This window comes from Cimex lectularius, unplaced genomic scaffold, assembly GCF_000648675.2.
Source record: "Cimex lectularius strain Harlan isolate CLEC.00 unplaced genomic scaffold, Clec_2.1 scaffold136, whole genome shotgun sequence".
In the NCBI taxonomy this organism is placed as follows: domain Eukaryota; kingdom Metazoa; phylum Arthropoda; class Insecta; order Hemiptera; family Cimicidae; genus Cimex; species Cimex lectularius.
Window position 1 is genome coordinate 789,087 of NW_019394223.1, and position 26,291 is coordinate 815,377.

At 33.7% G+C, this 26,291-nt stretch overlaps 1 protein-coding gene across 6 annotated transcripts in view; it reads right to left on the reverse strand.

The window, feature by feature from the left end:
* LOC106663891 (zinc finger protein castor homolog 1-like) overlaps nt 1–26,291 on the reverse strand; it is a 153,041-nt gene that overhangs the window by 106,175 nt on the left and 20,575 nt on the right. For 2 of the 6 annotated variants that reach the window (XM_024230332.1, XM_024230333.1), the window contains exon 2: nt 13,002–13,147. The exons of the other annotated variants lie outside the window; for them this stretch is intronic. The gene's annotated coding sequence lies outside the window, so the exon portion shown is untranslated. The remainder of the gene's footprint in view (nt 1–13,001; nt 13,148–26,291) is intronic. 6 annotated transcript variants of the gene reach the window in all.

Sequence of the window (26,291 nt, forward strand, 5' to 3'; positions counted from 1 at the left end):
TTATGTAAGGTATTGGTTGAGATAAAAAAGTCAGTGTCACGAGCGGGATTCGAACCCATGATTCTCGAGAAACGAATAGATTACACATTTGAAAAATGGCAAAAATGAGGGAAAATGCGAAAGGTGGGAAGTTAGTGTCGGAGTGGATCGATTTAGCTCAAGGCTAGAGCAGCGGGTCGTGGGTTCGAATCCCGCTCGTGACACTGACTTTTTTTCTCAACCCATACCATACATAAAGATTAACCAATTGAAAAAAGTTATTCGGTCCATCGGACCACGAACTTTAATGAATCTAGCATCTAACATTGGCCCTGGTCTGTTAGATCGAACAATGTTAACTAGCCGATTCTTACAAGTCTACGTTATCATTTTTCTCGATCTAACAGGACTTAACAGAGTTAACAGGGTTAACACAAAGATCGTGAATACCTCTTAAGTTGATAATTTTTTTAAATTTCAAACGGTTCAAATGTGCCATTGTGAATTTAAAATATTGTTAAAAAAATTGACATTTAAGTTTCATTGTTCAAAAGTTTCTTTAGGCGTGGATAATTAAATTTTGCCGAATCTTCCGTTGCCAGTTTGGAAATTTCCAATTCTAATGGTGTCACCGAATCAACTCAATAAGTGGCCGATATTACATTCAAATCAGGGTCGGATTAAGAAGGCGTTTTGGTTTGATAATGCGTTATTTTCGAATCGGGTGATAATTGTGAAAGATGCGTTATTATTTAAATGACTGTGAGCCGATGCCGCAAATTACATGAAACTGTCCCCTTTCGGCCTCCAAATACGGCCCCGGAGCGGGTGACTGCCCTCGACGAGCCTATTGTTATTTCTATGCCCTTATATTTATACGGCTCTTCGAGCCATTATTCAAATGTGCCATATCCTGACCCGATAGCGAAAATCGGAGATTATACCCGTTCCTTTTTAACCGGTCCGGTCGTGTGTACTCGTCTGTAAAACACGGAGTGTCATCCAAGGCGAACCAATAAACGAACAAAAACTGTAGGAGGAATGGGATTCTAGTAGATAAAAAAGTTCTTAAGAGGGCCCCATCGCCCCCATCATCACAATTTCAGCCGTTCCGAGCTACTATAAAACACGTTATTTATCAAGCAAACAGACGACGCAAATATAAGAGCGGATGGGGGTTAGACAAAGAAATAAATGGGGATGGGGTTAGTTTGCATGTGAATGCCCGTTGACGTAAGGGTAGAACCCCTTCCCACCCGTCTTTTTTTGTAATTAATATCTCCGCCTAAAATCGGCTCGAACTCAAATTATATTTCATGGGAATGGTACTATTCCGAATAGGAAAAATGCTAGGGGGGATGGCACGATAGCCCCTCCTCCCGGGCCAAATGTCATATTCGTATTCCTATCGGATTATGATACCCCCTAGACATCTGCATACGTGCTCGGCTTTAAGCTCAAAGGATTAGTCATCCGGCTGGCCGTTCGGCTAAAGCCAATAACGACCATATCGATAAAGAGAATTATAACTAATATTTCAAAATTGATAAACCCTCCTAAAAGGATATTTAAATGTTTCATACACGAAGGACGGGATCCTATCGAAAGCCGTGCTTTATCTTAACTTTTTTCAAATAGATAATAAGAACTTTTACTTTCTATTTGAATCTTTGTTTTCTTAAAAAACTTTCAAAAAGATTCCGACTATAAGTATAATATATACACGTATAAATTGAAAAAAATAAACACGCCATGACGTCGAAAGGATAGTAAAATCTCCTAAATAATCAACAGGGGGAATATTAAAAAAAAAAGAACGTTTAAAATGAAATTTATTAGAATTATATTCACTCATTTAACGCCTTAAACGGCCTTACTTATTATTACGATGTATATGCAGAATACCGCAACGGGCTAAAAACAACCTAAGGCGGAATGTTATTAAAATATCCGATTGCGTAAAGGACTTTACGCTTTTAATTATTCCATGAGAATGCGTTAAAAAAAATAATAAAAGATCTCACTTCACAATAACAACATAAATCATAATTTAAGTCAATAGCATCCGAGTACTTTCGAAATTCCAAAAAGCACAACAAAGAGCACTAATTTGCCAAATATAAAACAATCATATCGCATGATTAAAAATTCTATTTCTTAAATTACGTTTTAAATTGAAATTAATAAAATGTTAACAATACACAAAAAATGTATAATTATTCAAGGGTTTGAATAATACCACAGATGTGGAAATGAAGACTATGAAATATTGGCATTTAGGAAAAATATTTTTTCTATAAAAATTAGCTTACTCAGTGGAAAATTATTTAAACCAATAACACATAAATTAGTAAAGAAAATATTAATCCAATAAAAGTTTAGTGATAGAACGTTAATTTTTTATGATACTTGTTAAAAGAAGAAGCCTATCACTTTCATATCCAATTTATAAATTCCAGACGGAAAACATTTTCCTTAAATATTTACTCTAACGTTAATTAACAGAAATTGTTTAATTTAGGATAAATCAATTATTAATTATTAAATAATAAAGTTTTTATTTTGTTTCATTATAATAGACAGATTTATTCATTTTTAGTAAGCAGACAAATGTTATTAGAATTTTTTTATTTGTGTGCATGTTATATAAGTTTATGAGTTAACTAATTTAATTTTATAACTTTTTATTATTAAGATTTGAATATGTTAATTCTATTTCGTAAGTTGAAATGCTTCAACTTTTTAAGTCATATCAAGCCTGTCAATTAATTTTATGCATACAATTTATGATTTCAAGGATACTTCTTATTTATTTTTGATGTTCAATTAATTAAAATTAATTGTTTTAGACAAATATTGTAATGAAGTAATAATATATAATTTAAATATTGAGATAAAATTTCTTTTTAAAAATGATGTAATAATTGCTAATAAGTAATTATTTCGATACCTAGTTTGTAATAGAGAAAAAACTTAAATACTGTATTTTTATTCTATTCGAAACGGTTCGAAAAATATTACGGAAGTAGTACAGAAAAGGTGGAGTTTTATAATGAAGAAGAAAAGTAAAAATATGTATGAAATGTATTGGTTAAGATAAAAAAGTCAGTGTCACGAGCGGGATTCGAACCCACGACCTTCGGCCCGCTGGGACACCAACTTGCCATCTCAACCTCAACTCTCGAATTTTCCATCCTTTTTGCCATTTTTCAAATGTCGTGTAATCTATTCGATTCTCGGCGATATGTCCGAGCGGATCGAAGTCACGATAGCTCAAGAGGTGGAGTAGCGGCGTATTTAGCCGAAGGTCGTGGGTTCGAATCCCGCTTGTGAAACTGACTTTTTTATCTTAACCAATACATTTCATAAAGATTAATTAATTGAAATATGTTAATTGGTCAATCGGACCACGAACTGTATGGATTTACTAAAAATATGATACAATCCATTTTTTCTTGAAAAATTAGCTAGACAATAAATACTTGAAAATATTTCATTTAACGGTCAGTAATAAAAATTCTATTTAAAAAAAGTTTTTGTAAGGATATAAAACAGGTAGAAACAGAAAGGAAGCATGGCTCCATGTTCAATTTGTTAAGAGAAAACTTACTTACCTAATGTTAGGCAATTTATGTTGTTAAATGCTTCATAAATAGATATTTTACAGTGTTCTTATACCATTGTAAATGATTTAATAGATACAACAAAAGTTTACATAAGAAGGAGTGTTTTTATAAAACGGACAACCAAAAAATCTTATTGCACCAAATTTCACTTCTTTCTACTCGGCTTAAACACGTCCGAATCAAATGTCAATAAATAAAACCCTTTCTATCCCCCAGAAGGTAAAAACGGTAAAAATTCCCGATATCTAGACAGGGAAGGAATAATTACCTAAAGGGTAAAAAACGGCGATCGCGACATGTGCTTGGCGGGGCTTTTTCAGCCGGACACAAGACAGCATATTTACAGTCAGATTAACGATACGTTCAAACGGGACACATGCTGTTCAAATTCAAACGTTTCTCCCTACTCGATTCATTTCTCTTTGAACAACACATAAACCAAGAATTAAACGGCTTTGATGTTTTTTATTTGCTTTCAAGATCTCGAAAAACGACTTTTTTATGTACTGATTACTGCATTTGATTCATTCTAGACTTTTTTTAAAAATTTTCTATATTTTATAATGCAATAATGTTTTTTATAATAGCAGAACTTAATAGAAAATTAAAAATATCTATGTCAAAACTGTTTATATTCTGTTAAATGCCAACGAACAGACTGGCTGTTTGTTGTTAAAAAAAAATTCTCTAGTTTACAGTTAATGTCCGAAATCAATTTTCTATATTTTGTTCTTTATGTGTTAATAACGATTATAACCGCAAGGAACAATAGAAAAATTTATAACTTAAAATTTTTCCAAATACTTTCACTTATCAGTCTACCAGTTAGGTGTTTATGGAAAAAACAAAAATAATCTAGTTTTCAATCTTTTCAAATGTCTACGTGCGATTCTGACTGGAATATTCTGTTCTTTCAGTAGTAACTAATGATCATTTATGTAATGTTAACTCTTAAGCAAGGCATAGGCAATGATATAGATGAGGGCACATTTCATATTATGTTGTATATCAGTCAGCCAATTGTCTATTTATTGTATAAAGTAAAAACGATTTTTGAGTTTTTAGTAGTTAATTTTAAGCAGAAAGTGGTATAGCTAATAGTAGGACATAAACAATTAAACGTTATAAATAAGGACAGGTTTAATCTTATGTTGTATCACTTGTCAGTCAGCCAAATATAAAAAAAAATTACCTTCAATCTTTTTAAACGTCTACATTAAGCTCTGAATGTGCTTTTGAACTTTAAGTAGAAAGTAATTTGTTGAGTCGTGAGGGGCGATCAGGAATGAAGTATTTTGGAAAAACATCTTTTTCATTTTTTTCGCCTATGTGTCGACCTTTATTCTGGTCATCGTCACGGTCTGGATGAATTAGAAAACATATTGATTGGAAAAATTCAAAACAGATGTAAATATAAATACTGAACCAAGTATTTCACTTTATGTGAGTATGAAATACTTGGTTCAAAATTTATATTTACATCTGTATTTTACCAGAGGTCGAAACATTGGCAAAAAGGATGAAAAAGGTATTTTTCAAAAATACTTCTTCCTTGATCGCTCTTCACGACTTCAACGAATTATTGAACAACCGATCACTAAAAAACACACATTTTTACCCGGTAGAAAGTAAAGTAATGTTAATAAAAGCAGGACATATATAATTAAACGGTATGCATGAGCACAATTTTTATTATGTTGTATCACTTATCAGTCAGTCTATTGTAAAAATATTGCCTAGTTTTCAATTTGTTTAAACGTGTACATTCAATTCTGAATGTGTATTTTGATCTTTAAGTAGAAAGTAATGTTGCTAGTACGAGGGCATGGAAAATTAAACGTTATCTACGAGGACAAGTTTCATATTCTATCGTATCACATGTCAGAAAATTGTAAAAAATGTCTTTTGTTTTTTCAATATTTGAATGAATACACTCTGTCTGTTTATTCTTTTTTTTATATAGTAGGTAATTTTTATAAGAGCTGACATATATAATTAAACGATATCTATGAGGATATGTTTCAGATTCTTTTGTATCACATGTCTGAATATTGTGAAAAATGACTACTTTTCAATTTTGAATGTCTATATTCAATTCCGTCTGTTTATTCTAATTTTTATGTATTAGGTAATTTTTATAAGAGCAGGATATATATAATTAAACATTATCTATGGGGATATGTTTCTGATTCTTTTGTATCACATGTCTGAATATTGTGAAAAATGACTACTTTTCAATTTTGAATGTCTATATTCAATTCTGTCTGTTTATTCTATTTTTTATGTAGTAGGTAATTTTTATAAGAGCAGGACAAATATAATTAAACGATATCTATGAGGACATATTTCATATTTTTTTCAATAACAGTCGGTCAGCCAATCGTAAGAACAAAAATCTAGTTTTTACTTTTTTTACCATTTCTATAGTCAATTCTGTATGTGTATTCAGATGTTGAAGTAAGTTAGGTACATAAATGCGGTATATTGACAAATAAGCGATATCTATGAGGACATATTTCTTTTTTTTTTCAATAACAGTCGGTCAGCCAATTGTAAGAACAAAAATCTATTTTTCCTTTTTTTAACATTTCTATAGTCAATTCTGTATGTGTATTCAGATCTTGAAGTAAGTTAGGTCCATAAGTGCGGTATATTGACAAATAAGCGATATCTATGAGGACGTGTTGCATATTCTTTTGTATCATTTGTCAGTCAGCCAATTGTAAAAAGATATCTATTTTTTAATTTTGTAAGTCTACATTCAATTCTGTCTGTTTAATCTATTTTTTATGTAAATTGTAATGTTTATAAAATCAGAACATTTTTAATTAAACGATATCTATGAGGACATGTTCCATATTTTTTTGAATAACATGTCGGTCAGCCAATCGTAACAAAAAAAATCTAGATTTTACTTTTTTTAACATTTCTGTACGTGTATTCAGATCCTAAAGTAAGTTAGGTTCACAAGTGCGGACAATTAAATATCTGTGAGTACATTTTGACATTGTGTTGTATCACATATCAGTCAACCAATTTGTTGTTTATCATAAAAAAAAGAAAAATCTAGTTTTCGGTTAATGTCCCCATTCAATTCTAACTATGTACAGAAGTGTGAAATTAACGTAAAACTCCTGTGAATTGTTGAATTGTTGGGAAAAGTTGGCCCGTTCCCTCGATCCTATCTCGCCGCATTGCCCCTTCAAATTGTGATTGCTTCCTTTTACACGTTTCCACCGATCTAATGGAAGGCTTTTTAATTTGTAATGAGTGGAAGATGCCGTTTTCCCATTTTGGATCCGCTTTGTTTGCCCAGATGAAACGCGATGGTAATTTAATTTGTTAAACACAAGCAGTAACTATTTACCAATTACGGAAACTTCTCCACTTCACCGACTGTTCGCGCGATTCCCTTTAATTAAAAAAACTGACCAAATATACACGGTCTCATTAAAAGAAAATGAATATTCAATATTAAACACATGTATAATATGAAAAGAAACATATTGTGCGTACGAATGAGGTACTAAAGAGGAACCAAAGCAACGAATTTCTTGAATATTCATATTACACTGGGAAAACATATATTTTTAAATGAATTTATGTAACGTATTATATAATCTTTTGTATTTCTCGAGAAATAGAATCCTTGTATAAAAATATATTTTTTTAACTTTAAATGGAAAGCCAAATAACAATGTTATATAATTAAATTGTGTAACAAGTGAAAAATGTGGCAATTTAAATTAAAGAGATCTTGTTTTGACTGTGTTGTTAACTAGTAATTTTTTCGCCAAATGTAGGGTACCGAATGGTACGGCGGAGTACAATTAAGGTTAAGAGGTTTCCAGCGCATCTGCCGACGGTCATGTGGCCCTTGGCTGGCCGAAGACAGAATGCTTTTTGTTTGGAAACAACAGGAAATTTCAATCTCACTCTTTTTAAGCAATTAAACGATTCCCATCAGCGTATGCTCTTGGTAATTTAAGGTCAATGTTTTTGTCCGAGAAAAGACGGACCAACAAACGAATTAGACGGAGTTGATAATTGCCTCGGCTCTTCCAGCAGGCACAGATCGGTCGCGTGTTTGTCTCTGATCATTTCGACTGCAAATATTCGGAATGCGCGCACGCACATTATCGGTCGCCCAGGAGGCGGTTTTGCATTCAGCCCATGCAAATCGTCGTAATAAACTCCGGCTAATTGTACCGATTTATGCCAGAAACCCGACGCCGTCTCAACAGAAAGCACAATCCCCGGGTAATCTTCAGTATATTTCAGTGAATAAATTAAATGTTGGAAAGAGGGGCCCTACAATGGAAACCAGATCGTTAGAGAACGGTCGTACTAAATGAAACTAGTTCTACTATACATCTGCCCTGCCATTACGGCAATTGTCCGACTTCGGATTTACTTGCATACGGAATTAGGCCATTAATCATTCGACTATGGGGCTTCAGTGTATTAAACCAGAGCCCGTATGCAAATGAGATCCTCACATGGTGATTCCTAACCCTTCCAAGCTAAACAATAGAGGGCTTATATGACTGGCCCAGGGTTTCCAGTAAATGGAAGCGGATTGTGTTACTTATTCCTTTTGTTGCACTCAACTCGATTGTAAGATCTAAGAGACTTCTACTGTTACTCATGAACTCCAGGACTTTCGTCTGTGTAGCGGGTACTTATGTTCCAAAACGATCCCTTTATCAAGGAGAATGCGAATTCCAAAGCTCGCGATCAAACGAATCGCGTTTGAAACGGAAAACACGCAGAGCTAGAGAATTATCCCAAACCCCGTTCCTATTGGGCGATAACGCATGAAATAACAGCCTATTTTCTTCGACTTTAAGAATGTTCTAGTGTATTATCGCCAGTAACACCAAATGTTCCCTTTCTTCAAATAAAAAAACAAACGTTTTCTCTTTTAAGATGTGTCATGCTTTACTCTTACCCACTAATACTTGTATCAGTACTCAACATTTACGATGACAAAAAAGCAACAAATTTCCCAGATTTTGTCTATTCTTCAATTTCGTTTTGTCGGAAATAATGCACGGAGATTATCATTGAACATATGCAAGAAGTTAAATAACAAATCAGTCTAAAGTGAGGAGAGAGACAGCGAGAGTAAGAGAGAAGTAGAGAGAGAGAAAGAGAGAAAGAGAGAGAGAGAGAGAGAGAGAGAGAGAGAGAAAGAGAGAAAGGGAAAAAAAGAAAGAGCAATGCCAGTATGTAAGTAGGTCTGTTTGCACAGCGTCCATCAAAATAGAATTTATGCCCTGCTTTGACGTGAAATGCCTGTCGTGAGAAAATTGGGGTGAAAGAGAGAAATTAGAATTGTACCTGGTTAAATACATATGCAAAATGCTCAAATTAATAGAATAGTATTGAGTAGATAGCTAGATTTATAAACAGTTAGATTTTTAGATAGTTACGAAGACAGATGGATAGATAAAGAGAGATAGGGTTAGAGATAGAGATGGGGATAGAGACAGAAGGGGAGAGAGGAGAAAGAGAGAGAGGGATGGGGAGGCAGTGAGGGAGAAAGAAAAAAGAGAGAGAGAGAGAGAGAGAGAGAGAGAGAGAGTGAGGGAGGGTGTGAGGGAGAGAGAGAGGGAGAGNAAAGAGAGAGAGAGAGAGAGAGAGAGCTGAGAGAGAGAGCTGAGAGAGAGAGCTGAGAGAGAGAGAGAGAGAGAGAGAGACAGACAGACAGACAGACAGACAGAGTGAGAGAGGGGGTGAGTGAGTGAGCGACAGAGAGAGAGGAAAAGAGATTCCTTGTTATTGATTGTTCTACGTACAATTTTTATGTATTTGTTTCTATAAATTGGCTTCCAATTCCTGAGGTGTGTTGAATTATAGTAGAAATTCTTTGAATATTGAAATTGATGATCAACGAATGTGATTTTGAACCCTTTCTCATCAATCATCATACGAATACCCAAAGGAAAAAGAATGTACCACACCATTTTATTCTATATTTTTTAAATGTTAATTAGTAAATTTTTGTTTTGATTTTTTTTCAATTGATAGGAAGAAGCAAACTTAGAACTTAAATTGTTATACGAATTGAGATAGTATATTTTGTATGGTTTGCGATAGCACGACAATTGTTCACGTCAATTCCTTTGTGTTTTATTTATCTCTCTTTTCATTTCCTAAACAATAAAGAAGATTCAATCCGTTTGAAGCGAGCGGAATTTATAAATTGCGAGTAAATCACGGACAAACGAAGAAAACCTCGCGCGAATCTGACGGAAACAGCAAAGTCAAGCGATATTCGGTCCAAGGCCCGATAGATTGCGTCATCAGACCAAAAAATTGCCATATGCCTGACACAAATAAACAGATCGGCGAGTGATTAGTAAGTGGAATGCCAAGGAGGAGGGACTCGCGAGATTAAACAAGTTTTTCCCTCGGCTAAACTAGGCTCCAATAGGGAATATTGTGTTTGTACAGTTGCACAAATAAGTCCGGACGAGGAAATTTAAAAAAAAGATCTAAGCCGATCCGACAATCAGCAGGCAACATTACAAAATCCGTTTTGACGTGTATCTCTCGCTCACCGTCATTACAAATCCGTAATTTTGGAAAATGAAATCCGGTCGAAACTCGTCTGGGAACGGTGCCTGCCGTGAAACCCAGCGGCCTCGACCGCGAATCCGCAAAGAAATTCAACGAATACTTAGAAATCCGATCGATACTTTCACCGCGTAAATCTCCGGGATACGAATATATCGGATATTATTATTCTCGGTAGGAAAGGAACGGTTGCACCATCGCTCGGAAAGAAAATCCTTTCAAGAGGGCCATTCACATGAGGAGCAATCTGGGAGTTATTAGTGCACAGTGGAACACGCATGCATTCTATATGAAAGATCTAGTTAAACTAGTTTTTTACACCAAACTCAGTTAGGGAGCGGAAATGGCTCATTTAAGAACGCGTAAAGAGAGAAACACTTAATCGAGTTCCTTCATAGAACGTTCATCGTTTCTAATATAACTATGTAGAAACCATCCAGCTCATTTCATCAACATGGAATCATTTGCATGGATTATTTATTTCAATGAAAAAAATCCTGATTAAAATAAGACATGGTAAAATGTAAAAAATCCACACTTGGACAATTAAATAACCAATAGCATTCTACAATCAGATAATCCAACAATAGAAAACCTTCAAAAACCACCATAAAAAAACACATAAAAAACGACTATTTTTTTATCTAGGCGTTTATCAAGAATAATTGTACATCGGTAATGTCGGGAGTACACTCCGTAACTCACGGAAGATTTCCGCCTTTGAAATAGAGCATTTCTCAGAAACAGAACTAGAAATCACACTCGAGCTACTTCGTAGACAATTAAACTTAAAAGAAGATTCGTACAAAGATTAACCACCTTTGGAAAAAAATTACTGAGATAGTACATTTTTTAAAATTTTAAATAATTCTACCAAAATATTGATGCCAATTGAAAATGGACTATTGTTTCTAATATTCCTGTCTTTCGTGAAATGTTTTATTTCACACTATAGTTATCTTATTTAAATTTTTTTAAACATTTCAGGTCATTCAGTAAGATTTTGGTCATAATTAATGACGGAATAAATATACAAAATATCCTAGATAATGAATAATAAGTAATAAATAATAAGTAAGGAATAATTAAAAAATGGTTCGAGTTATGTAATACACCAAAAACAAATTTAATTTAAAAAATCTTAATACAAACAATATATTATGTATAAATATTACGATGATGATCTGATTTTTTTCCGTCTCCATCTTTGGTTTCAATCATGAACATTTTATTTTATTTTACTTGTTCTATCTATCATTGGCCACAAATACTGAAGATCTGAATAGTTTAAATATAAATAAAACTTAATAATTGTACTATCTATACCTTCAAAAATTTGGACTAACTACAGTGTGAAATATATTCATTTAAAAGGATCGTAATTAAAATGTATTAATTTTTTTCCTATTTCGCTCTCTCTCTCTTTCCTTCTCTCTCTCTCATTCTCTAAGGGTTATGCTTGTCGGTTCTCTTTTTCTCGATTTCTTTTTATATCTCTATCTCACTCAATTTGTCTGTCTGTCTGTCTGTCTGTCTGTCTGTCTCTCTCTCTCTCTCTCTCTCTCTCTCTCTCTCTCTCTCTCTCTCTCTTTCTCTCCCCTTCTGTCACTACATCTTTCTATCTTTATATTTCTTCCCCCCCCCTCTCTCTCTAATTTCTGTCTCTCTCTTTATTTGCCTCTATATCTTACTTTCTGTTTCTTTTTTTCGCTCTACATATATTTCCGTCTCTCACTCTCTCTATCTATTATCACTCGCTCTTTCTCTCCCCTTCTGTCACTACATTTTTCTATCTCTTTGTTTCTCCTTCTCCCTCTCTCTCTCTCCCTGTCGGTCTTTCTGTCTCTCTCTTTATTTGCCTCTATATTTTACTCTCTGTTTCTTTGTTTCGCTCTATATATATTTCGGCCTCTCTCTCACTCTCACTCTATATATCTATCTGTCTGCCTTTTCCTCTCTTTCTCTCATTCTCTAAGGTTTATATTTGACCAAACTCTAGATAAAACTGCGTTCGTTCATTTATCCCCTGTGTCTTTCTCTCGTTTTCTTTCCGTATCTCTATCTCATTCTATTTGTCTTTTTCTTTGTCTCTCTCTCATTCTCTCTCCTCGTATGTCAGTACATCACTCTTTCTATCGCTTTGTTTCTCTCTCCTTCTTCCTCCCCCTCCCTCTCGTCCCCTTTATCTCTCCCTCTCACTCTACTTTCTCTCTTTCTGTCGCTTTGTTTCTCTCTCTCTCTCTCTCTCTCTCTCTCTGTCTCTCTGTCTCTCTCTATCAGTCTACCTCTACCATTCGGTCTCTCACTCCCTCTCTCTCTCTGTCTCTTTCTTTCTCCATCTTTCGAGATCTCTCTCTGTCTCTCTGAAATTTAGCAATTTATTTTCAAAATCAATATTATACTGTTAACAACTTTTTTTATGGTTTCGGCAAATTTATGTCGTAATCATGCAACATTTTATTATATGAAATTTTTTTAAACGTTTTTATTACGTTATACTTATTATTATATTACAATTATACTTTTTGTTTTTAAAATTAATTTAAAAACTACAATAAGAAATGTTGACAATTTAAAAACATGTTATAGCAAGTTCGGCTTATTTTCGGGTTTTTCATTTCTGAGTGTTTGTCGAAGTTTGTTTTAAAAATGAAGTGTACAAAAGGGTTAATAAATATTTAAAAAAGGAGGTATTATCGGTTTTTTATCCAGGATCTGAGGCCTGGAGTTTCACACTGGAGCCTAAATAATATTAATAAGACTAAAGTCCAATTTTTTAAAAAAATATTTCGGGTCCCAACATAAAATATTTACCGTCTCCGTCGGGTCGGTAGACAAACTTTTTATAGACTTCCGCTCGAGTGAGAATCCCTCTTGAAAGGGAACATACCACGGAATCTGTACTGACAAAACAGTAGTAGACCAGTTGAATATCGGAAGTATTTCTTATTTCCCCTCACCTGTAACAAAAATAAATACACGGATTAATAGACTGTAGAAAAACTAACTCACATGGCAAGAAAATTGTTTCTAAGACATGAATGTTTGTAACGTCATTAAATAGCCAGGGAGATATTTTACACGGAAAACAATAGGGTATAGCTATTGAATTACAAACCCCCATTCATGTGTGTTCTTGGGAAAAATGATTACTAAGAAGCCTTTTTAATTGTTCGGTGATTTAGATCATTCCCGAGAAAGATGCTGTCCGGCTTGATGATATATAAAGTTTAATTACCATACTTAATTGTTAACATTGCCGAGATAAGATTCACGATATGCCCAGTAAAAAGATGTGTTAAGAAAGAATTAAATTAAAAAAATATATATATTCTCATAATGGTCACAACCTTGATTTTAAATTGTGAAAGTCATAACGGTGGTTTAACTTTTTATTTACAAGTTATCTATCAACTTCAGGCCAATTCTTTCGTTTGTTACTTGCATAATTTTCACCAAGGACCAGTTCAAGAAAAAAAAAGAAAAATTACAAAAAGTAATGCCAATAATAAAAGTTTATTTTTCTTTATTTCTTTCTACGTCTCTTACAACTAAGTGCATCACAAATTCGATAATTCATTTCACGAAAAACGGATTTGTTAAAAAAAAAACAACTCTGTTCTGAAATGTAGAAAAAAAACTTGATTGGACTTAATTTATTATTGAATTATTCATGAAGCGGGCAGAGCAGTTAAAGTAAAGCAAAGGAGTTATTTTGACGATCTTACTGATAGAGGAAAGTGGTTGAGAATAGGCCTTCCGCGTGTGCTAAATCGTTCGCATTCTAGAAAGGAGAACGTCTTTAAAATACACCTGTATACTAATACATATAATCAATTCAAAATATATATTTTCAAAAGATTCCAGTGAATTATTTAATTAATTATTTCACTGAAAAAATTTAAAAATTATGACAGAGGATCATTTTCTTATGCAGATGGAAATTGTGTATAGCTTGTAAAATAAACAAAATTTAATCGATTGTATTGTTTGTTTTAATTTCTCACCCAAGTCTACACAAGCTTCACTTACGTTACAAAACACATATCAACAATTGAGAAATGGAGCAATCTTTGCAAAATTAAGTTAACCCCGCAATGTCAAAACATATCACTTTTTCGCTCCGTCTGAGACTTATCTTAGCACGTACTTGTTCAATGAACCAGTTTCTCAATCCGGCAAAGTTAACTATTGAGGACTTACATTTGATAGAAGACCAACTTGGAATCCACACACGCCATACTCGACAAATAATTTAAAATTCTTTATTACCTACTCAAGCCTACTTGGATGTACGGGTGCCAAGCTTATGAATCGGCCAAATATTCCAATATTGAAAATTTACAAAGTTTTCAATCAGAATTTGAAGACTAATTGTTTCTGTCCCTTTTTACGAAAGCAATAACACACTTCACAGACATACACATGCCAACGGTTTTTTCATCCATCAAAACATACGTTTTCATAGTAAATTACAAAATCACATTAACATAGTGTACGATTACTCCATTCCATCCAATTATCACGTAAACGTCTGGAAAGAATACGGATAAGAGACCTCTTAAATAATTAATATCATTTTATTAATACAGAGCGGCTGCCAATGGGTAGCTGTCTCTACAACGTCCGTAATGCCACAAACATAAATTGAAATCCAATCTGCTGGCTGTATATAATACATGTTCAGCTACAGATAAATAAATGAAGTAAAAAAATTCTCTCCCTACAAAACCCTGTGAATGACATAATAGATCAAAAGTATGAATAATCAATAAGGAACGGAGTGCTCCTTACTAATTTACTCTTTATAATTTAATGTATTTAACATAAGGCTCTGTCGCAGGTTTTTAAGTATGAAGATCGTTTTATTTACTTCATAGATTAACGTATTGTTAGGCGTAAGCACATAGGTTGAGAAAAGTGCCCGATAGCTTTTAAAGTCCCGGGCATATCCACCTCACTGATTCCACTATATTTAACTTTTAAAAGTAGATAATTTTGTATTTTAGGACTTATTTTTTATATATATATGGATGTTTCGAAGTATGCAGATCATTATGAACAGTTTTTTGTGCAAATCTATGTACAACTTTTCCTCCGTTTGTTAGCTGTTTGCCAATAGAGAAAAGAGGTTCAGCATAGTTGCTAATAGAGAATTCAGCATAATCCTTCCACGTGCATTTTAAATATTCTTCTTCAATGATTTTAATATATTTAAGTATTGAGTTGCTTTGTTTTTGAGCTTATACGTTATATCTGAAGCCTAGGGAAGAAGTAGGTAAGTCGATTTATACGGAAAATGAGATAATTCGTTTTTCAAATTGAGAAAAGCCATATCTTTGTTTGGGAGAGTGGGTAACCTGCCATCCTAAGCCCATGAGTATATAATGTTTTATGGTTTGTGCATTGTTGAGTATTTTAGAGTTTTAGAACTCACTTGAAATTTTTCTTCGTAAGAATTAATAAAAACTTAGTAAATCAACTTGCCTACAAATAAGATGAACTCACGTTTAAATTTAGAGAAAATTAACCTAAATGTTTCTCCTATCACAGGTAGAGACAATTTGACATCTCTAAATCCATCCTATTTTTGTAATATATTTTTTGCCTTGAAATGCTATGTATGTAATTGGGTAAGTCTTGGTTTAGCCAAAATTTGAAAATTTTGGTGCAATTTGTTGACACGCTCAAATATATGAATATACCTACAATAAAAATTAAAATCTGAATAAATACACGATTTCGAACAAAGGTGGATGCTTCAAAAGTGTTTATTTTCAACTTTCTTGCTTCTTCCTTGTTGCTACAGTTAAAATGAAGTCAGTTTGAAGTATGAAGATCATTTTTACACAATTATTATTATTTTACTGTTTCAAGTCTATCATTTTCTCTGACGTCTTTCTTTTATTTTTCTGGTTTTTATTTGTTACAACTATCGTAACGTGAAACATGAACTGTTTTCAACATGATGATTGAAATGATGGATTGTATGATTTAAAAATGTGTGTTGATTAGTGACCGTTTATCGATATTTATTTAGAAATCGTGAGATGCGGTCTGGTGTGATGTAGGATTCAGAAAAACATTTTCTTTATCGTGCCAACGTTTCGATCTTTATTGAGATCATCTTCAGGGCTCAAAGTGTTTTTCTTCTGTGTAATTGTGCCATTCTTGCGTGTCGTGTACTTGGCACTGTCGACACGACACGCAAGAATGGCACAATTACACAGAAGAAAAACACTTTGAGCCCTGAAGATGATCACAATAAAGATCGAAACGTTGGCACGATAAAGAAAATGTTTTTCTGAAACCTACATCACACCAGACCGCATTTCACGATTTCTAAATTTAAAAAAAGAAAAAGAAAAAAAGTATGATTTAAGAGAGAATCTGCACATCAGAACTGCACAAAAAATCCAATCTCAATTCGAACTTAAAAATTTTAGAGGCCATATAATATAAGAATGTGGAATGATTGCAAAATGTCGCAAAAAAATTACGGGCCCCGTTCTCTTGTAATATTTGTTTAAGAGGTAGTTCCACGAGAGCAAGACGAGTATTGGGATTGACTATAAAATCAAACGACATTTCATTAAGATGATATTTAATGTAATGAAAACAACAATAAAATCGTCTCGCCATGTTGAGTATTGTTCACCAATTCCGTTCAACAATTGCGGTCTGCCCCCGACGTTTGATTTACTGTGAATCCAGATACTCTCTCCGACATCACGATCCGGATAATTGCCCTCCCGATTCCGTAGAGTCCAGGGCAACGATTCCAGGGGTCGTTGGCGTTTCAATCGATGAAGTAATAAAAAGCAATTGTGCTCAGGTGAAGCCGATGCGTGTCTGTTAACAAGTGAGCATTGTATATCAATTGCCCTACAATTAGACTAATCATTGAACCGGCCGTTTAAGGCTGACGGTCGTCAATTAAGTGAAGAATTGACTACAAAACCATCGCAAAAGCGGGTGTAAAATTAACAGCTGCTGTGCAATGAACATCTTTAAAAAAATTTTCATTAAAGTCGTAGAAAAAACATTTCAAAATTCATTCATGGGTTGGACTTTTTTCATAATTGGAATATTCTAACAGGTAATTTGATGTAAAATTGCTTTTTTTTTCTCGAACCCAACACAACATTTTAACGGATATCCATTAGATACTATTAATCGAACGGCTTTCCATGTCTGAGGCAGGTTAAATTAAAAGATTGAGGCTATTGAGCTGAAAACTCGGTGAGTCAGGAGATTCCACGAAGTTATTTTCTCCCTGGGGAATTTCTAGGCGTGTAGCCTCAGACTAACTAATTTTTTCGGCAGAAACACGACGATTTACATTAATGGAGGAAGCGAAAGGCATATCTCATGTGGACTATTTTGTTCTTAAGTCGTACCTATTGTGTCTTCAAGGTAAGTCCTTGGATAAAAATGAGGACGTCCGAACAATAACAGGAAACTATTTCTTATATCTATTTTAGGATTTTGAGGGTCCGTCTGTGCATAAGCGATGAGAGCCTGTTGGCTTTCAGATAAGGGTAGTAGGTCAGGAAGGGGAGGGCATTGATAAGGCAGGGGAGCGAGACCCTCAAGGATCAATACGAGGCCTATAAGTCCTATCCCAATCCTGTTTCAATTGGGCAGGCCTAATTTTATGAAATCCATATTGTAAAGTAAGAATACGTCTCAATGATGGAGAAACTTTGAAGTAATTCGATTCGATCGCTTGTAATTTTCGTACATTACCTATGAGCGATGTACTCTAATATGGATGTACGGGCGGTTCGAAAAACTTTTTGAAACGTAGGTTCTATCGATATTGCAAATAACTCAGTATTGATCACGTATTGGCCGATAACGTGATCAGCTGGGACAAACATTATTGTATTATTACGACACTGCACTGTTTGACTCATCGAAATGTGAGAAATCACAAAGACAAATGATGTCATTGAGAAAAATGGAATGTATAATTTTGTAAATCGATCCGAGTCGGTTTCGAAAAAAGGTTTACAATACTCGCCAACAGAATAAAGGCTTGGAGACAAGAATTTATTTCTTTAAAACTTTCACTTCCACAAAAACAAAATAAATTTAAATCATGACCTTTTACGGCGGGAGAAATTATTTGAGCGTACATCGAGGTCGCCGTGGATGTTTTTGTCGTCCGGTGGAAATTTCGTGTTTCATTTCCGCCAAAGAAAAGATCCAACGGTTAAAAATGTATTTGGAGCGGGCAGAGGATCACGTTCACCTAACCGGGAGAACTATTTAATGTGGCATAATATCAGATAAGTGCCTTCTCTAAGCACTTCCTCCAGCCGATTTACCCTTTCCAACGGACGGAAATGAAGAATTTTACATTATAAAAGTACTAAGGATTAATGCCCTGGTCATTATTATTATTATCCTAGGTGGTAACAGGGAACATCGGCCCCTGTTTGTAAAAAAACAGTTTTTTCCCCTTGGATAATAAGAGAAGCCATTTTAAACAACGTGTAATTTCAGATGTACATATGTTATACGGAGACTGAACTCGCGCTAGCAGAAGATTATTATACAAAAACAATAGTCATAAGTTGATGAATAATTTTCGAAAAAAATATACTATTTATAATGACGAATTTATAAAATCACGTTTTGATAAGATTGATTCAGTCTTAAACCTGGTCATGACGAATTCCTGCATTGAAGCAACTTAGGGAGATGCTTTGATAATCAATATTTACAACAAAATAATATTAAAAAATTGTTTCATCTTTTAAAAATCACAAGATGAAATAATTACCAGAATTGCATCGCTGATTGAGAAAAAACACAAACTTTTTCCTAAAGGCACCCAAGTTATTATTTATTTTGACGTTTTCCAATGCCAAGCTAAAATAAAAAGGAACTAATAAATTCCAAATTCCTTGTAGTGGAAATAATTATGTTTGGATTTTATATCAAGGAACAAATTCAGTTTCAATTCAGATTTTTTAAAATTTAATTTAATTTTTTCCCCCGAGGTTTCGCAACAGAAGAGGTTATACCCTCGGGGTGCCGTTGTTCTTGAAAAAAAATTGTAAATATGTCTGGTTCGAATGCAGGGCCGCTGGATTCGAACTCGGGACCTTCACCTTACAGTGTTGAGCGCCGTGTCAACGCCTAAACCGTTGCGACCAACGACGCCCCCCAAATCTTCATGTTCAAAATTGAAATACTTTTCAAGATAAGAAAACTACCTAAAAGTAGCCCAAATTTTTTAAACAACAGGTCAGATCCATAAGTCAATGACCTCAAAATTCTAAATAACCAACAATCTATCAAGAAATAATGAATAAATACAATAAAATTTCATCCTTGATTTAGAAATTTATCTTACAAACTTATACGGCCAAAAGAAAAGTAATGAAGGTTTGTGTGTACGTGTTTTATTGACAAGAATAGTATTAGAGCACCAATATTACTGAAAACTTAAAAACCAGTAACAAAAGACCAAAGCTAAAACCGGACTTTTTTCCTTAATTCAGCGTCTCACATCGCAATTTTACACTGATGAATATATTTTGAAATTTGAAAATGATGTTTTGTGTAACTGTTAAATTACAAAACCGGAAAGTGGGCCGCAGATTCAAAATATGTCAAATTAGCTTAACGCTTTCACACTAATTATTTCGAGAGAAGAGTCGCATTACTTAGTCCTTGGTTCACGGTAAGTCTGGCGACGAACGTCCTATAATCAACTCCGGGGAAATTTGTCTATACGGATTGTCACTAATCATCATACCAATAAAGATAATTGCAATCGTATAAAAGAAACAACAAATGCGCATTTATAAATTCCATCAAATATATTATGACCGAGTATATAAACAATGTGTATTAATAATACTAAATGCTTTAATAATATATAATAATTCAGAATGTGTTCTCTTGAAATAAAAAACGTTAAGCTTTTGTTTTTCTGATTGTATCAGTCTGTACAACACATAACTCTTACCAAATATTACTTACATGCCTTAATATTTTACAAATCACAAAAAAGAATTGAATTTATCCTGATTTCGTTCCTACTCCCCACCACCACACCAAAAAAAACAAAACAAATTTTTGGTTTTATGAAACGCGCACAAGACAGTGTATGTGTGTGAGTAGAGGTGTAGAGGCAGAAAGAGAAAGAGAGAGAGAGAGAGAGAGAGAGAGAGAGAGAGAGAGAGAGAGAGGAGAGAGTGAGCGAGACAGAGTGAGAAAGGAGGGTGAATGAGTGAGCGACAGAAAGAGAGGGGGAGAAAGTGAGCGAAAAAGAGAGAGAAAGGGAGAGTGAGTGAAGGGAACAGAGAGAAAGAAAGAGAGAGATAGATTGATACTGAGAGGGGAAGGGGAGAGATACGGAGGGAGGGAGGGAGGGNAGAGAGAGAGAGAGAGAGAGAGAGAGAGAGACAGACAGACAGACAGAGAGAGAGACAGACAGACAGACAGACAGACAGACAGACAGACAGACAGACAGACAGACGAATATAAATAAATATATCATATATATTAATTTTATATATAATATATATGTAATATATATGTAATATCATATATGTAATATATATCATAATATAATAAATATAATATCATATATATAATAATTATATATACATTCAAAATATGAATACAGTATTGTTTGATAAATATCATCATGCTTTAGCATAAAGTGAACTAAAGGTTGTGTGTTGTCCTCGAAAAAAACCACTGTTTAATTAGGAACAAAAGCGAAAATATATAAAAAATTCATACTTTACTTATACAGCAATAACCGTAAAAGTCGATTTACCCAGTTTATTATTTTATAGATGAATAATCAATAAACCGAAAGCAGTTATAGGTTGGGTAATTGGAAGAGAAAAAAAAATGTTTGACTGATTAATTCAGCAAAGGGGAAGGCTTTTATTTACAAGTATTCGAAATATCAACAAGCGGACACGAATGCCACGAAACGGCACGGATTCCGTTTTTTCCCAATTAAACGAGAAAACAAACGCGACCGTTCCGATATGCTGATCGATTCGTGTGGATTTATTTTTTTTACCATTTTTTTTTCCGATCAACCGACATTTTTCGAGCCCGTATTATAAAACGGTTAAAGATAATTTATTTAAATCAAAACGTTTTTGGTTGGAAGCAACACAAAAGTTTCAAGGTGGTACAGATAAAACGAAGTAGGCTTACTTACAACTTTTTGATTTTATGTAAACTGGATTTTTAAAGTAAGCTAGACGATTTTTCTCAGGGAAAAATCAATGAAAAAGACATTTTATCCATTTAAAAAAGACTAATGACTGTCGATTAATGAAGAATTAAATTATTATGTTGCAATTTTTCTGTCTTAATCAACTTCTAGTTACAAATTAAAAAATAATATTTTACCATTTTAATGGCATTTAAGTAAAAAACACATAAAACTACTGATGAGGGATATATAATAATATAACAAATGTCATATTTAAAAAATAATAGCGTTCATCTTTGAAGGTTAATTTTAAGGGTGACATATTCAGAAGCAAGAAAATTGAACTATTCGACAGGATTAACCAATACCAGATTTGTTGATCATTTTAATGATTTATAAACAATATCTCCAAGGAATGTTGTGACAGAATTAATCCTTTATTTATTCAAGAATAATAAAAATGTTTTAAATCTTAGACCAATAGCTTTTTTTTTTAATGGGCTTTATCAATGTTTTTATCACATTGATATACAATTAACTAAGATTAAGTAAGAAAAATACAAGTTTTGTTAATTTTAAATTGAAAAAAAAAAAGAGAGATTTTATATGTGGTCTAGTCAAAGGAGGGGCACAATGGCAATAAAGAATTGACGAAAGCTCCCATTTCCGCTGGAGGTTTTTGTCGGGCCTCCAATTTCTGCCAGGTTGGAGGTCACGGTCGTGTTTCCTGTTTAATCCGTGGTGCATTTTCGTCCCAGCTTCAGTGTTTGTTCATCACCTGACTGTAGTCTGAGGTCACGTAGCTTTCGGCTAATACCTGGACGGGAATGAAGACTCACGCTCCTTTTCGATAAATTACCCGGAAGAGGGGGCTCGGCAACTCCCTTTGCATAAATTCACAAAACGTTCCATAAAAGTGTGTTGGGGGACTAGGCTCAAAAAAAAAAACACTCGGCAAAACCCAATTTTAGTCAACAAATAGCCTATGTTCACGCTCCGACCTGCGAGTGTCTCAGCGATCGATTTCGCGAAACTGCAGTAATTTCCAATCTGATCGACCAATCACTTAAAAATCATAAAATGTTTTCAGGCAATAAAAAATATCCGACATTTCAAAACACGGAACTGAAATATTTAACAACCAAGTGTGGGCAGTTGACACTACTTTCATGGAAGTCGAACTTCACACTTTCTCCTTAGATGTAAGCTAATTTAAAGTTATCCTTATCTGTCAAAACCTCTATTAGAATAGAAATAAATAAATAGGATTTTCAGAACGTTTAACTTTTTTTTCTTACGACGTAAACTTTTATTGAGATCAAATTCATCGGCCTCCCCTCTTCAGTCTCAAGTTCACGATCTCGTTTCATTATCTGAAACGCAATTAAAAGGGGAATAAAAAGATAAGAAAAACCAACAACCCGGAAGAAAAAAGGGTAGAATGTAAAATAGAATTTTTGTTTATTAAAAAGGAATTAATTTAAATACATGTACATTTAATAGGGACAAACGTTTTTGACTTAACGAATCTGAAAAGTCTGAATTACAGATTTTACATATTGATTTTTGAACAATGGTGCATTCAAGTTTGAAAACCGTTCAAGAACGGTAATTTAAATAGTAGAAAAAAACACGACAAAAATCAATCTAGTGGCGAGTAAATCTGATCTCGAGAAATACAGTGCATCATTTTATGATCGAGCATATTTTAATGTAGATTAAAATATCCTATTTTTTAGTAAGAAACAAAGTTGATATTCTTTATAGATATTTTAATATCTACAAACTAAATGGGCATTTTTGAGAATTTTTTCCTAAAATGTTTCGCCTTCTCGATTTTTTTCGAAATTCACAATAATGGTAAGAACTTTGAAACAGCTCTACCCATCCACCGGAAAATTCACAGGGCTTTGGAACCTTATAACCAACATATAATAGTACAAATTTTACCTTCCATAATAAATCGAAACTGGAGATACAAAATAAAGCGTTTGAAAAGTTAATTTGATCCCTTTTTCTCACTTATGGCACACAAACCAAAAATTGTTGTTGTAATCTTAAAGAAAAGAAATGCATCATTTTAAGGGTTGATTATCGTGGACATTGGATAAAATCCGGAGGGGTTGTACATTGTTAAGTGGAAAACCGGACATAGGCGACACAAAAAATACCTCGGGCTAATCCTTCTCAAAAGATCATTTTTTTCGTTGTTATCATGATTCGTATTAAAACTTTTGAAAGGGTGCTTAAAACGTACTAGAATAGTTTTTTTCCAAAACAATTATTTTACTGAAAGCGCCTTTTCGTTTTTGTAACTTTGTATATATCTATTTTTTACGAGGGTTTGCAACAGAAGAGGTCATATAAGCCCTCGGGTGCCGGTGTTTCTGAAGAAAAAAAAACATTTGGGTTCGAATGCAGGGCCGCTGGATTCGAACCCAGGACGTTTACCTTATAGTGATGAGCGCCGTGTGAACGCCTACTAAACCGTTGCGGCCACCGACGCCCCCTATATCTAATATTGTTTGATCCAATCTTGCATATTATTTTGAAATTGGATGAGAAAAATGATGAAAATTTGATTCATTCATTTAAAAATAATCTTATCAGTTTAGATGTAGAGTCTGTCTAAAAAGATTTGTAGTATTTATTTTAACAGAAAGAAATTTTACTTCACTTTCGATAAATGTGTTCTTCATGTACGTCCTAGGCTCCTAATGATTTAATAATAATTAACTGCCTTGTATTGACTTATTTTAGATTAAAATATTTCTTGCATTGAGATTTACATACTGAAATGTTATTACTTTACCAAAAGCGTCTTTTCATTTTTTTTTTTTTTTTTTTTGTACGTTTGTATATATGCAATTTCGTTTCATCCAATCCTGCATACTATTTTTTTATTTTAAAATTAGTTTTTTAGACTTAAATTAAACTACACTTAAATTCTACTGACTTGATAAACGAATAAATGATTTTTATGTTCTGTACAGAAAGTTTCAGATTAAAGTCTCCACACAAGTTAAATATCAGGGGTATTCACGATGTTTGTAAGATGTTAACTCGTGTTAACTCGAATATAGTAATGCCTAGTAAGATCGTGAACGCCCCTTTCATTTCTTAGCATGTTAAACGTTAATTTTTCCGCAATGCTCTGCGTGGCGACTGGTAGAACCAAAAATAAAGCTATAACAGTCCTTGAAGGCTTGTTTTGGTTTTCTTTTGTGCTAAATTGTAAGGTGCTAGAAGTTAATAAAAAGAGAAAAATATCAACTCTTTCATTCAAAATACTATCTCGAAAAGTACTAACAAATGACACGCTTCAATTCGTGCCAGCATGCCTAACTTGTATCCTAAGGTCTAACAGATTACAACTTTATAGGATATGGGATGTTTTTATTATCAATGGGACTATAAGGACAGGTCAGGAATTAACACAAGAAATGTATTGGTCTGATTTAATTAATGGGTATTTAAAAATAAAAATACGTGTAAACAAAAAACAGCTGTTAAATCATGGCTGCCATGTTGGTTACCTACGCCCTAACGGACAGCAATGTGACTACATTTACGACCTAACACCTAACATTAGCTCTGGCCTGTTAAATCGAGCAATGTTAACTAGCCGATTCTTACAAGTCTACGTCATCATTTTTCTCGATGTATTACGTAGTTAACAGGGTTAACAGGGTTAACACAAAGATCGTGAATACCCCTATTATTTGATTTTTTTGCTACTTTATTATGTCCTTATATATATATATCTAATTTAATTTCAATGTAATGTTACTCTTATTTTATGTTTGTTTAATTTACATATCAAGTTGGATTAAACCAACTTTCTCTGTATGCTTTAATTGACTATAACAGAATAATTATAAATAAGCAAATAAATTATTTTCTTATCAAAGATACAAAAACATGATATACACATAATAACTTAGAAATACATGCAAAATAAAGACAGAAAATCATATTTTAATTAAATTATGTAGATTACTTAAAATATTTTTTTCTTGGATACTAGGATTAGGACTCTAATGATCTTTAACCTACTATTACCAAAAATCCCATTGAAACCAACGATCCCATGTCCGAGTCTCCTGTTATAAGTATGAAATTCTACAACGATAATTTTTTTACTTCAAAATTTTCCCCCAAATTTTGTTGTTGCAATAATTAGATAGATGTTAATTTTAAAAGCGAAAGCATATATGATAGGCTTGAGAATCCAGAATGTCAATTAGGTGTTGAAAAACAGGTATTTTTTTTCCTGGTGTATACAGAGGTGTTGGCCTGAGGCCAGCGGCAGGCCGCCGTACTCAGTCGTGAGTCCTGAACTACTAGTGTCCCTCTTAGACCCTCGGCGATTCGTCATAACCCGATTATTTACATATGTTAATGGAAGACATTACCATATTGTGCTCGCCCGTTTAACTATATTCTCCTTGGAATTACCTCCGAATTGGGGATTTCTTAAATTGGCTGTCACAAAAACGCCTTGAGGAATGGTATCTCTATATTTCATTTCCTCCGCTACGTCTTGAGCGGTATGCGAAGGCAATTTGAAGCTCGAATCCTATTCAGTTGCGGTTTTCATACACAGGGTTTTACATTTGAGAATATAAAGTAGAAGGATTTTCTGATAAATATGAGAAAGCGATCACCTTCACTGGCTTTATTTTATCTTAAAGTGACCGCAGTCCAGGCAGTCAATAACAATCCATCGATTTGCATAAACCTTTCAAGTTTTATTTATACCAAATGGGCATTTCTGAGATTTTTTTTCTCTCTCCCGAATAAAATCTAGCTTTTCCCTACTTGCTAGGAGGGTCTTTGAACTATATACTGGCATATGTGGGCGTGTTCGTCACATGTGAGCTTGAAAATATGTCACAAGTTGA